The sequence below is a fragment of the Erpetoichthys calabaricus genome, chromosome 15 (genome assembly GCF_900747795.2).
Source record: "Erpetoichthys calabaricus chromosome 15, fErpCal1.3, whole genome shotgun sequence".
Classification (NCBI taxonomy): domain Eukaryota; kingdom Metazoa; phylum Chordata; class Cladistia; order Polypteriformes; family Polypteridae; genus Erpetoichthys; species Erpetoichthys calabaricus.
This window is the reverse complement of record NC_041408.2, coordinates 65,093,957-65,108,753: the sequence shown is the minus strand read 5'-3', so window position 1 is coordinate 65,108,753 and position 14,797 is coordinate 65,093,957. Positions and strand designations below refer to the sequence as shown.

At 39.3% G+C, this 14,797-nt stretch overlaps 1 protein-coding gene across 1 annotated transcript in view; it reads right to left on the bottom strand.

The window, feature by feature from the left end:
• The window catches only part of agpat4 (1-acylglycerol-3-phosphate O-acyltransferase 4 (lysophosphatidic acid acyltransferase, delta)), a 76,587-nt gene that overhangs the window by 60,629 nt on the left and 1,161 nt on the right, over window positions 1-14,797 (bottom strand). The window lies entirely within an intron of this gene.

Genomic DNA, 14,797 nt, shown 5'->3' with positions numbered 1-14,797 from the left:
GCCTCAGCAACCACCAAAGCCGCATTCCGCTTGGCCTGCCGGTACCTATCAGCTGCCTCCAGGGTCCCACAGGACAAAAGGGTCCTGTAGGACTCCTCCTTCAGCTTGACGGCATCCTTCACCACCGGTGTCCACCAACGGGTTCGGGGATTGCCGCCACGACAGGCACCGACTACCTTACGGCCACAGCTCTGGTCAGCCGCCTCAACAATAGAGGCACGGAACATGGCCCATTCGGACTCGATGTCCCCCACCTCCCTCGGGACATGGTCGAAGTTCTGCTGGAGGTGGGAGTTGAAGCTACTTCTGACAGGGGGCTCTGCCAGACGTTCCCAGCAGACCCTCACAACACGTTTGGGCCTACCACGCCTGACCGGCATCCTCCCCCACCATCGAAGCCAACTCACCACCAGGTGGTGATCAGTTGACAGCTCCGCCCCTCTCTTCACCCGAGTGTCCAAGACATGTGGCCGCAAGTCAGATGATACGACCACAAAGTCGATCATCGAACTCAGGCCTAGGGTGTCCTGGTGCCAAGTGCACATATGAACACCCCTATGCTTGAACATGGTGTTCGTTATGGACAATCCGTGACGAGCACAGAAGTCCAATAACAAAACACCGCTCGGGTTCAGATCGGGGGGGCCATTCCTCCCAATCACGCCCTTCCAGGTCTCACTGTCATTGCCCACGTGAGCATTGAAGTCTCCCAGCAGAATGAGGGAGTCCCCAGAAGGTATGCCCTCTAGCACCCCCTCCAGGGACTCCAAAAAGGGTGGGTACTCCGAACTGCTGTTCGGTGCATACGCACAAACAACAGTTAGGACCCGTCCCCCCACCCGAAGGCGAAGGGAGGCTACCCTCTCGTCCACCGGGGTAAACCCCAATGTACAGGCTCCAAGTCGGGGGGCAATAAGTATACCCACACCTGCTCGGCGCCTCTCACCGGGGGCAACTCCAGAGTGGTACAGAGTCCAGCCCCTCTCAAGGAGATTGGTTCCAGAGTCCAAGCTGTGCGTCAAGGTGAGTCCGACTATATCTAGCCGGAACCTCTCAACTTCGCACACTAGCTCAGGCTCCTTCCCCTTCAGAGAGGTGACATTCCATGTCCCAAGAGCCAGCTTCTGTAGCCGAGGATCGGACCGCCAAGGTCCCCGCCTTCGGCCACCACCCAACTCACACTGCACCCGACCTCCTTGGCCCCTCCCATAGGTGGTGAGCCCATGGGAAGGGGGACCCACGTTGCCTCTTCGGGCTGTGCCCGGCCGAGCCCCATGGGTGCAGGCCCGGCCACCAGGCGCTCGCCATCGAGCCCCACCTCCAGGCCTGGCTCCAGAGTGGGGCCCCGGTGACCCGCGTCCGGGCAAGGGAAAACGGCGTCCAAAGTTTTCATTCATCATAGAAGGTTTGAACCGCTCTTTGTCTCATCCCTCACCTAGGACCAGTTTGCCTTGGGTGGCCCTACCAGGGGCATAAAGCCCCGGACAACAGAGCTCCTAGGATCATTGGGACACGCAAACCCCTCCACCACGATAAGGTGGCGGTTAAAGGAGGGGTGCTGAAGAATGTGAATTTCCCATTGGGATTAATAAAGTATCTATCTATCTATCTATCTAAAAGGCGAATAGAGATCGAATATATGGACACAGGTGATATGTCAGAAGTATGTAAATATTGTAAGGCTTTGAAGTTTAAGTCACAGAATTTCACAAATGTGTTTTACCTCACATGCATTTATTGGTTACTTTGCAAAAAAAATTATTAACTGCTGATAATGTAGATCGCTTTGTCTGTGCTGAAATTCCAAACAGAGAAACCTATCCTGAATTATCTCTAACCTGCTCTGCATGTGTTTGGCCCCTTTTGTTTTGTAACCTTTTTATGACGTTTTACTTTGTTTTCTACTCTGTCTTTTATTTCTGACCTCGCTTTGTCCTGCTTTTTTTCCCCCAATGACACCTGGTCCTTGGTGATTATTTTCCCTTTTCGAGTATTAATTTCTGTTTGTTTGCGCTACTGCAATCTTTACTTTCTTTTTTTTTTATACTTTATCTTCCAACTTTCATATTCTTTAACTTTCTCCACATTTGTATTGCGCATGTTTTTTGTTTTTTTTTGGAGCCTTTCGAATTCCACTGCTTTCATAATCTGCTCTGCATGTGTATAACGCCAACGTTTGTGAACGTCTTTATGATGTTCTACTTTGTCTTTTACTCTGTGTTTTAATTCTGAACCCGATTGGACGTGCTTTGTTTCAATTCCATTTGTTATGGGCGGATACGTACTTGCCTTATTTTCTGAATTTGCACCTAGACTTTTTTCTTTTTTCTTTCCAATGCTTTTGAGTCTCTTTTCTCCGCGCGGCTTTCTTCTTCACTTATTCGTCGACGTTTCATTTATAACGTATTGTCCTTATACGCTTTATATGCGCTGAGACCCTAGATCTGTGTGTGCTCAAATCCTTCACAAGACTGAATGTTGTGCTGCCCCGTTGTCTTATTTGATAGATTATATGTAGGGTGTGTATTGCAAGAATCTCATGTTCTTCGTCATCACAAGACGGCCCTGGGTCAATCTCTTGGCACAATGTCTCATGTTTAAGGTCCTCGCGGGTCTTTTAACTATCTTCTGTGATCTTAACGTGAAGATCACATATCGTCTCCTAGTCATTCCCTTCCACAGGATTTTTTTTAGAATAGAGAGAGAAGAGATATAAACAATATAATTGATTTATCTTTCAATTCTGTTTTTCTTTCATAACTTCATACCCAATTCCCTTTCCAGATGCCTTTTTCCTCTGCCCTACTTCCAGTAAAATGACCTTCTTTCTTGAACAACTAGCCATTTTTATCTTTCTCTTTAGTGAGAGACCTTTCAACCTTATCTACAGCATGCATCTTTTAAAAGCTTTGGCAAGGCATTAGTACTTGTGTGTTTGGGGGGGGGGGGGGGGGGGGGGGGAGGGGACACACAAATGCTTTCCTGTCTCAGGCCCTTTCATTTAATCATATCCGGAATTCATGATAATAGTGAAGTCACTATTGCCATCACAGAAACAGTGTATTTATATACTACTTTCTGTACTTTTTGAAAAAGGAGTCACACTAATTCATTCTAATATTGTACCTAGTTAGTAAAAGACAAATGGTATGCATTTTAAGAAAAGAGTAATAATTGTCTCAAGTTTACAAACATGTTTGTTCCAAGATGCTACTCTCAATTTCAACAGAAACCCCTTTGTTTAAAGCAAACTTTGGAGTCGTTATCAAAAGACACATTTACATAAAACCAGGGAATCTAAAGGGAAGTGCATAATGGCAAAGGACAACAGATTTGCTGTTTTCAACCATGCCATGGCAGCATGCACTAGCACTTTTTGAGTACTGACATGCTTAATGTGCTTTATTTTTTTTACATACTATTGTTTATTGCTCCTTTAATATGAAATGATAAGGATAATAAATTAAGAAAAAAAATACTTTGAAAACAAGAGACCTTCATTTCAGGATATTATAGTATGCCTTAGGAGGCCTACATCAGCCAAAAGTTTATTGTGTTAATTACAAAGACCACAGATAACCCGAGGTATAACTTCAATAACAATGTTTACTGGAATTTTTAGCTTAATAAACTCTGTTGCCATCAAAGCAGATATTTTGTTACCATATATGTATGTATATAAATATATGGTAACACACACACTGTATATCTAAATAAATATATACACTACCTGTTAAAAATTTTAGAACACCTCAGTTTTGCCAATTTTGCTTCATATTTTAATCAGTTGAAAGGCAATGAATAACCTAAAATAGTGGAAAGGTTACCAGTAAATGGCCAGAGGTTTAAATTTAAAGTTTAGGTTAGCAAAAACTAAAAAGCAAAAGGAAATATCAGATTATTACAAATGGGCCTTCTTCAGGGTACAAATAATAGGTTACAACCTACAGATGTTCTGCAATGAAAGTAAATTAAGTCTTGCAAGTTGAAGCAAACAAGTTGCACAGGTGTCCCAACTTCTGTTGATTACTTAAAAACCCTGTCTGTCTGTCTTAAAGCAGAGTTGGAACAGACTGTATCTACACCCACACTTCTGCTAGAGGTTTAAATTTGTTTACTGCCTACCTTTTCAACATTTTAGGTTATTCATTGCATTTCAACTCATGCACATGAAAAACTGGAAAAAATGAAATTTTCTAAAACTTTTGACCAGCAGTGCATATTGTCACACGAGTGCACAAGGATTACCTTCAATGCTCTAAAATAATTACAGCAAAGGTGTCACACATGTGTGTCTGGGAACCATCTTCCTAGCTGTGAAGAGGTAAGCAATACTACCCCGGAAAGAGAGGAGGTGCCAACACAATCTTATCTTCTCCTTCCTCATCCACAGCTATGAAAAGGCACCCAAGAGAGACAACAAACCCTGTCCACTGCCTGAGAAACCCCATCCCTTCCAGTTCCCAGAATATAAAAGTGGTCTTGGTCCCAGAAGGTGGTGTCAGATACCAAACTGACCAACTGTGAAACACTACCAGAAAAATTCACCCTTTAATGCTTTTTTGTTTGAGCTATGCATGGCCGTCATTTCAGTTGTTATTAAACAGGGCTACCAAAGTGGTAACCCCAACCTTTCTTGGTTTCCAAGGGTTACTGCCTGCCTGATCACTTCTTACAAAGGAAACATGGTTTTTAAGCCCCCATTTCATTCGTAGAACTCTGGAGCCATAATAAGAAGTCTGCTGTCAATTCCAGGACCAGCCTCTGGTAGTTCACCCTGACTAATACAAGCAAGGTAGAAGGGATTCTGGAGTGTTCTGACATCTGTTAAACAGGCAATGGCTATTTTTGATTACTCCTAAATAAGATGGATGAACGGTCTTCTCTCATATCGGGTCATTGCACATACAGGTCCTATGGCATTTTGTGTAATACAGAGAGCTGACTGAAACCTTATAAACCTGACAGTATTTTAATTCTGGAAGTCCTTCACCTTATTCACAGAGACTGAGACCCAGTGAAGAGTAGAAAAGGCAGGAGGGGGTCTAGTTGTCTGTGTGAATAAGGAATGGTGTAAAAGGGAATATATTTCGATTAAATGTAAAATTTGTAATCCAGACATTGAAATTCTGGCTGTAGGAATTCATCCACGTTATTTTTCCAGGGAGATGAGCTCCATCATCCTTATTATTGTTTATATTCCTCCCACTGTAAATGGGGATTCCGCAACAGAAATTATTCACTTCATTACCAACAGAACAATGAATTATTTCAGCCCTGCAGTTATAATATATGGTGACTTCAACCATATGACTTTGGAAAGAACAATGACAAAGCTCCACCAGTATGTGTCATGTTCCACTTGAGAAAAGAACAAGCTGGAGCTGCTATATTCAAAAGAAAAATATTCCTTTAAATGTAACCTGAAAGTACTTGGGGCGTCCACATCAGAGATAGGTTGGACCGGTTTTGGTACTATATAAGAAAGGGCTGAACAGACTCTTTTTTCTTAGGAGACTATGTTCCTTTAATGTCTGGCATATTAACAAAGTATGACCATCCAGCTAATTATTCAGCTGATGTGTGTCAGGAAATGCTACTGGGGCTCCTTTAAACCAATGGTAATACAACCTTTATAATGCTTCACTGTGGCTGGTGACTGCTCTTTTTGTCTTTGGCTAAGTAGAAAGTTTTTTTCTTACTTTGTAGTAATTCTGGTGTGCATTTTAAGGGGTTGTTTTTGTTATAATATTTACAGTGGGGGAAATTAATATTTGATCCCCTGCTGAATCTGTACTTTTGTTCACTTACAAAGAAATGAACAGTCCTTAATTTTTATGGTAGTTTCATTTTAGTGGAGAGAGACAGAATATTAACCAAAAATCCAGAAAAAACACATTACATAAAACTTATAAATTGATTTGCATGTCATTGAGTGAAATAAGTATTTGATCCCGTACAACCCAGGCAGAATTCTGGCTCCCACAGATTGGCAATTACAATCAATCAACTACAGATACTCCTGATCTCAACTTGCTATGTGTATAAAGCCAGATTATTAAGTTTGCCAGTGAACATCCGGGCCTGTACATGTGCCTTCTTGAGCAGGGGGACCTTGCGGGCACTGGAAGATTTCAATCCATTGCGGCACTGTGTGTTACCAAAATGGTCTTCTAGGCAACTGTGGTCCCAACTGCCTTCAGAATCAGATCATTAACAAGCTCCCCCCGTGTAGTTTTGGACTGATCCCTCACTTTTCTCATGATCATCCTCACCCCATGAGGCAAGATCTTGAATGAAGTTCCAGACTGAGGCTGATTGATGGTCATTTTATATTTCTTCAATTTCCGAATAATCACACCAACAGTTGTCATCTTCTCATCAAGCTTCTTGCCGATGGTCTTGTAGCCCATTCCAGCCTTGTACAGGTCTACAATCTTGACAGCTCTTTGGTCTTGCACATTGTGGTGGAGAAGTTGGATTGGAAGAAATTGATTTTGTGGACAGGTGTGCTTTATATACATAACGATTTGAAATCAGGAGTATCTGTGATTGATTGATTGATTGTAATCTGTGTGCCACATGGGCACATAGCCAATCTGTGGGAGCCAGAATTCTGGCTGGGTTGTAGGAGATCAAATACTTATTTCACTCAATTACCTACAAATCAATTTATAACTTTTATGTAATGTTATTTTTTCTGAATTTTTGTTTGATATTCGGTATCTCTCTATTGAAATGAAACTACCATAAAAATAAGAGACCATTCATTTCTTTGTGAGTAAACTTACAAATTCAGCAGGGGATGAAATATTTATTTCCCCTTATTAAGCTTATGTAAAAAGATAAAATTTCCCTCAATGTGTCACCTATTCTATATGTCTTATTTCATGTAAAGTAAATTATTATTCTTTATGGCTATACTTTAATTTTTAATCACAAACCGTATATATTCAGATTAAACAAGGTAAACATTATAGACAAGCATTTAAATAAAGTTGCATTCATTATGTCCTAATGTAATATTCAAATTATTTTAAAATTCTTCACACAGCAACATTCTTTTTTAAAGATATGTTAAAAAGGAGTGGGTTTAATATGGTGTAACTACGCTTCTTCAGTGTTTTCAAAATTGTACAGCTACTAAGATGGCAAGGGATCAAACAACTAACTATATGACACATAGCAAAAGGAATTCCAGTTTGTGGATCTTAGTTTTCAGACTTTTAAAATTGCAAAGCAAATCAAAAATATTGAAAATAAAAATTCTTTACACACAAAATAAAACTGTATCTATGATGTTTCAGTTTCAGGCTTACTTATCTATATTTATGCTTCATTGTATTATTTCTGCTGTCTGCTACATTACATCTTTTATGACTAGAAACCAACATGTCTTAATACTGTACCTTACAATTCACAAACGAAACACAAAAAACCTTTTTTACTGTTACATCAGACTTATAGCAAGGTGACAGGAATGTTCCATTTACAGTTTAGCTTGTAGGGGATAAAACAGAACCTTTCTTTATCTATGTAAAGCTAAATTATTCTCATAAATAAGCAAATGCTTAATTCAAATTTAACATTATCATTAACTTACCAAAAATTGATCTTATAATGATAATAACATGTGCAATTCTCTCATTTATAAGAACAGGAAGCAGAGTGATGACATAATGCTTTTAGATAAAAGCACTCATGTACACATATGTTGCTTCTTGCAGGACCAATTGATTCTTTCATAACATTACCCCTTGGGCTACGTGAATAAAAAACAAATATGACTGAGGCATTTGTCAGTCCCTGTTGTGAACCTGACATGCTTAATTATTAGCAACCAGAGTCTTTTTGATAAGCCTATGCCTTTAAGCTCTGTTCAATACATAGAGTTGTCTCTCTACAGTCATTAAGTAGTACCACCAGCATATCCAACTCAAGTACCAGTAAATAACATCTGATCTGCACCTGTACAAGATACATGTCCAATAACAACAGTTCGAAAATTGACATGTAGATATACATGTAAAAGAAAAAGACTTCAATTTAAGCTGTGAGACTGACTATTAGCTCTTTCTGGTGTCACCTGTACAACAAAATGCACTTTTCAAGTGTCTGGCATTCATTGAATAAATTTTCTGAAATTAAATTTTGAAGGTTTGTAATCACAATGCTGTCACAGCATTTATGTATTCTTTCAAAGGCATTGAGAATTGAAATGAAAAATTCCCAGTAGCATCCATTCTCTGCACAAAAGACTTTCAAGACAACCCATAATTGTGTTTTTGGTGTAATACACAGTGTTTCTATCAAAGTAAAAACATTACAACTCCTCTGTTGCGCAGTGCCCCTTTAAGAGATCTATGTGTGGAACAACTATAATATTCGGTGTGTTGTTGCAATTGCTACTGCTTTTTTGTTTTCAGTAGATAGTTCATAGCTATCTTTATTTTCAATCACTTCTTTCTGGTGAGGGTCACAATGGCAACATTTTGTACTTTCCGGACTAGGCCTCCCAACCTACAACTCTATAAGTCCCAAGCCTGCCCCTTAGTCATATCCCAGTGGGCTGTGCCTTGTACACCTCCCAACACCGGAATGCAAGAGTATCCCAACTACATCACCAAATTACCTCAACTGGCTCCTTCTATCTAAGGAATTAGTTGTAGTCTACTGCTGAGCTGTAATGAAGAGTGTGCCCAGCAAACCTATAAAGAAACCCCATTTTAGCTACTTGAACTAATCATCTTTTTTTTTTCAGTCACTATCCAAAGTTTGTAATCACCGGCAAGGATGGGGATATAGTTCAACTAGTAAATCAACAGCTTAATCTACTGACTAAGCTCTTGATTCACCACCATAGTCCAGTAGAATTTTTTTAAACTTATACTTCTGCACTGATTCAGTGATAAACCTCATAATCATCTCTATCCTCACTCACGAGTAAGACCCACCAGTATTTGAACTCCTGAAAAGATGCTTACTCCTTTTTATAGGAAACAAGCCACTTTTTTCTAAGGGAGAACCATGACCTCACATTCGAAGGTGTTAATTCTCAGACTAAATATTACAGGCTGAAGAGACCAAGAGGACAACATCATCTACAAGCAGTACAGATGAAACCCTTTGATTCGCCAATGGATAGCCTTAATAATATTTCTATGAAAATCATATGAATGATTCAAACACAGAGTCTCAACTTTTGGCCCTGCCTCTTACAATGTGGGTACATCCACAAAATTAACAAGTTCCTCAAGTGCTTTTTTTCAGCACTTTGTTTCCCAGTAAAGACCAATGTTTCCCCACCCTTTATAACAAAAGTCCGGATGACATCCCACCTACCATTATTTATTCATTTGATGGTTTAACAGAACCTCTTTTCATTCATTACGTCAAACAAATGACTTTCACTTCTGTCACATTTTTGGTGTCCTGGTACGTCTCTGTCAAATTTGGAGACTCTCCTGTTAACAATGAATGTAAGGCTTATTTCTTCAATTACACACCTTCCCTTTACACTTGCTGCTACGGTTACAAAAATGACAGGCACCAAAAACATTTTTCACAGCTCCTTACAGCTGCCTCCACTGAAGTCTTGAATTCTGCACCCCTGACCTCTCCTGAGATGTAGAAGAAACTCTTTGAAAAGGTGTGAATGTAACTCATCCTGAACAGAGGAAAATACTCGTCATTCAAAGCACATCCTCACCATCCATTTGGGCCTTCCAAGTTTGTCAAACAGACCCTCCATTCACCCATAAAAGCCAGCTCACCATCAAGAGGTGATTGACAGCTCAGCACCTCTGTTTACCAGTGTGTCCAGAACTCAAGGCCTCACATCTAATTATACAGATACTACACAGTTACTACAAAGTTGATTGAATACTATAGTATTCAAGACTTTATGCTACACTATAATACCAGGTAAATTTATCAGCAATCTTGTGTTCAAACGTTGTGTTCATTATCTAATCTCCATATCTGGGAAAGAAATCCAGTTCTAATTCACTATTCAGATTTAGATCAGGCAGGCTGTTCCTCACAATCACACTGCCTCTCTAGGTGGGTCAATCACTCTCCATATGAGCAGATAAAGTGAAGCCGTACTAAAGTGCACACCGTCTACTGACTATGTAGTCCTGCTGGTAGACTTTATCTCTAAAACCAAATACTGTGAACACTTTTTTTAAATACATACATGCAACTAATGGTCACTTTTATTGCTCTATGCAGCTTGAAGATGTATAAAGGCAAGCTCCTGACTCATGTAAAAATAATCTAACTGTACAGCGGCCAGCCAGGTACTTCTGAGCATTTCCACACGTCTTGACTCCTGTAGTAGGGCAAACCTGGAGTAGGAGAGAGAGCAATCTTGATAGAAGTCATCTTCCAAAGTCAACAAGGATTGTTTAGTCTCCCAAACAAATTCTATATCTTTCTTCACCAGACATCCTCAATTCCACATCCCAAGAGTAAATTTCCATGGTCAATGTCTAGTACATCTAGGTCTGCCCCACTCTTGCCCATCACCTGAGTGGCAATGCATGTGACCCTCATCTTATTTGTGGTATGCTCAGATTGTGGCTCCACACAGCTTTTTTGAAAGTTTTGTTTAATCTTCACCACCCATTTACCTGTATGTTTGTGATTTTTTTGTCTGCTGTCTAATAAAAAAAACCTTGATCTGGAATAAGCACACATAACATTCGTGTCATGTTCTGTACCATCATTTGCTTTTGGTGTGATATGCACAGAACTGACACATGCAGGACAGCATTCCCTGCTACATTATGGCTCAAGGGCCCAGGTTTGATTTTCAAGCCAGCCTCTGTCCAGGTAGAGTTTGCATATTCTCACCACATCCCAAAGACACTGGATTGACTGCCACAGTATGGGTAAGTCGGTGACTGTAATGAATTTGTACTTCGTGAAAAATGACTCCTGCCTTGTGCTCAATAGAACATGGATAGGCTCTGCCTCCCCATAGCTCAATATTCAACAAAGAAGGTTAAGAAAATGAATGAATAATACCAGTTAATTCAGGCTCATTATTTTTGAAAGTTACAAACAGACTGCTTCAGTTTTTACAACTAAACTGCAATAATACAATTAAGATATTATTATTTAAACATATGTTTGACTATTTTGTAACAAATATTCATATAATGCAAGGAGTAGTAGGTAACCTTGGCAAGCAGCGTTCTAAAGTCTTTTCTTTCTCCTCAGCTGTTAAAGTAGAAAAGTACTTTACAGCAGGTCAAAGAATAGTAACAGCTAGAATTTATAGTTATTACAGTTAACAGCTGAGACGTAATTCATAAGCAGTTTTTCAGAACGAAGTCGTCATGTTTCATTTAGCAATTGCACTCTGTTTCAACATAAATTAAACTGCAACAATTTAATTCTACCCTTAGATCTATAATAACGTGCAACGATCCATGAAAGACACTATAAACTAAAATCTTTAAAACAAAATGTACTTCAGTTTAAAGCACGCAATTACTCAAACATCTAACTTAAATACAGCACTTTACAAACGTTTAATATTTAAATATCTCACATTAATTAGAACAAAATAACACAAATTAAAGTACAGAACTTATAGAAGTGTCCTCTCTAAAACTCTTCCCGTATGATCAAACAAATTTATAGTGTAACTGAGCCAATAATTTGGATAGCTATGAATCAAAACGAGCTCACATTTTATGATCTATCATCTGTATTTCCAAACCCATTTTATGTTTTAAAGGGTTACAAGGAGCCAAAGTCTATCCTGGCAGCACTGGGTACAAGGAAGTACCCATTAACAGGACACTAGATTTTACAGAATATCAAATTTAATGATTAATACCACAGTGACAGCTGGACTAAAAGCACCCAGACATTGAGAAAATAACCTTTAAAGCCCTGAAAAATGACATGTACTATATGATAATCGTATTGAAACATTATTGTTAAATTGTATGTGGAAAACGTTCTGAACAATAAAATAGTTATCCACAAAAGAACACAAAAACCTAAAGATTCTCATTGTAGAAAGTATCAATTTCATTTTGAAAGGGTTAGGGTGCTCTGCTGTCTAAGCCATTACGTAGCTGTCACACCTCAGTAACTGATATTTCAATATATGCTGATGGCCTATAAAGTTAAAATCATGAAATATAAAAAGGCTCAACTATTTGTAAACTTGAAAAAAACTGAACCAACCAACTATGGCCCAAAGCAGTAAATGATTATCATCACTCCAGGAGCAGAGACTAAACTCTCTTTTAAAAGGACTTGATTTTTACATAAGAATATAAAGCTGAATGTGTGTATGTGCTTGTCCAGTATGCAAATCCACACCACTGAACCTAACTCCACCAGCTTCTGTACAGGTTCAACATTTATGCAAGGGAACATTATAGGCCACTTTTCATTCCAAAATTACTTACTGCCCACACACTGGCTAGCAATTGTTTCCCGGACTTGCACTTGTCTGATATGCAAACCCACACAGTTTTAACTTATCCCAAAAAAATTTACACAGGCTCCCTATTTTTACAGAGTATTACTGCCTTGGTTTACTCCAAAATTTAGTTAGTAAAGGCAGAGCCAGTTGATACCCTCAACCTGGGTAGTACTATGTATGACTGCCAGGATTACAATGTAATTTCAATTAGGGAGTTTTTTTTCCGTTCAAATTAATTTGATCAAAAATTAGAGAAATTAAGCACATTCACTAAAGGAGAAACTTTTGTAAAATAATACAATTTAATGTTTTTTTTTATCATAAAACAACTGCCTAGGCCTTACAATAAAATAACCTTAACATGTCATAAATAGGGCGGCACGGTGGCGCAGTGGGTAGCGCTTCTGCCTCGCAGTTGGGAGACCTGGGGACCTGGGTTCGCTTCCCAGGTCCTCCCTGCGTGGAGTTTGCATGTTCTCACCATGTCTGCGTGGGTTTCCTCCGGTTTCCTCCCACAGTCCAAAGACATGCTGGTTAGGTGGATTGGCGATTCTAAATTGGCCCTAGTGTGTGCTTGGTGTGTTTGTGTGTGTCCTGCGGTGGGTTGGCACCCTGCCTGGGATTGGTTCCTGCCTTGTGCCCTGTGTTGGCTGGGATTGGCTCCAGCAGACCCCCGTGACCCTGTGTTTGGATTCAGCGGGTTGGAAAATGGATGGATGGATGGATGTCATGAATAATTTATCTTTACTGGATATTATATCTCTCAGTTGGGCTGGGAACACCTTGGTTTCTGCTGGAGGAGTTGGAGAAGATGGCGAGAAAAGGAATGTCTAGGAATCTTTGTTTAGACTGTTCCCCTGTGAGACATACACAGATAAGCGGCAGAAAATGTGTAGATGGATGGATATTATAACGCTATCTTACAGAAACACTTTTTTTGTATTATATGTTAGTGCTCCTAATGTAACAAAACATTCATTGAACTGAAAGTGTCAACAAAAAAAGTAAATTTTACTAAACCTAGAACTGTACTTCTTAATAAAAATGGTACACTTAATCACATAAAAATGGCATGAGTCACACTTTTGACATTTGTACACATAACAAAATGTGCTTTGGCTTAAGAATTGCACTTGCTAGGGCTGAAATATAAAAATACACATGGCGCTTGCTAGCCAGCAAGTGTTTATTAGCAGACATGTGCTCTTAATTAGATTCTTTTCAACTCCATACATAAAAAGTACTCTTACTATTGCTGTCTTTCAGGAAAGTACCATTTCTGTATTAGTTAAACTTTACTGAATTCCATTGTATTCTTGTTTGCTTTATAAAGTAACTTTTAAAGGTGCCGTAATATTTAAAATAAAGATAAATCGATCCTTTGGTTATCATAATGTTAGATGTTGCTTCCAGGGAGGAGACACTCGGTGGATCAATGTTTCATCTTCAATGGTGGGTACCCTTGCAATAAACGGGGTGCCAAAATGTTAAAACACAATCCCACGGTACCACAGCCCTTGATTTCCAATGGACCTTCTACTGGGCAGAGTAGCTAATGTAAGCAAAAACACTTCACATTTCTTCATTCATTAAATAATTTTTCCAAATCTGCTTATTCCAGTAGAGGCTTGCAGGGCCCAAAACAGAAAAACATCCCTCTATTTTCTGAATCACTTTAATATCTTAGAAAATGAAGTGATCAGCTTTGCTGTAGTTTGGTTTCAACAAATTACTAAGTTTTTGAAAACTAAGGCACACTCAGGCATATACCCACACAGATCTAATTAAAAGTTACCCAATAGGTTACACTGCATGTTTCAGAAAAATTGGACAATCAGGTGAGAATGCTACCAAGCCATCATTAACTCAGACACTCTTGAGTAATGAGGGAGCAGCACAAAGCAATGTGCCACCACACGAAATCAGGCTTTGTTTTTAATCATTTAATTGAACATATGATGGGCAGATTCTGATCTGTGGTTAGATCCGATTTTTCTCTTAAAGTTACCAGGACAGACTTTGATTCTTCACAACCTTATATTAAAAGGTTAAAAAAATGAGCATAAAATGTATCAAAGCAGTATCCTTTTGCACCAAAAAGACCTAAATTTAAGGCTAACTGACAAATCTAAATTGTCTCAATTGGAATGAGTGTAGATGCGAGTATGTGTGAGGATTTTAATGGATATGCATCCCATTCAGAGGCGATTCCTGCCTCTGACACAATATTGTTGGGCTAGATTGTGGCTGAATAGGTGAGTTTTAGAAAAAGACAGACAAATGAGTGCACTGAACTGGAAAACAGCAGCACAAATGGAAAGTACTAGTGTTTTGTACAGCTGTAGA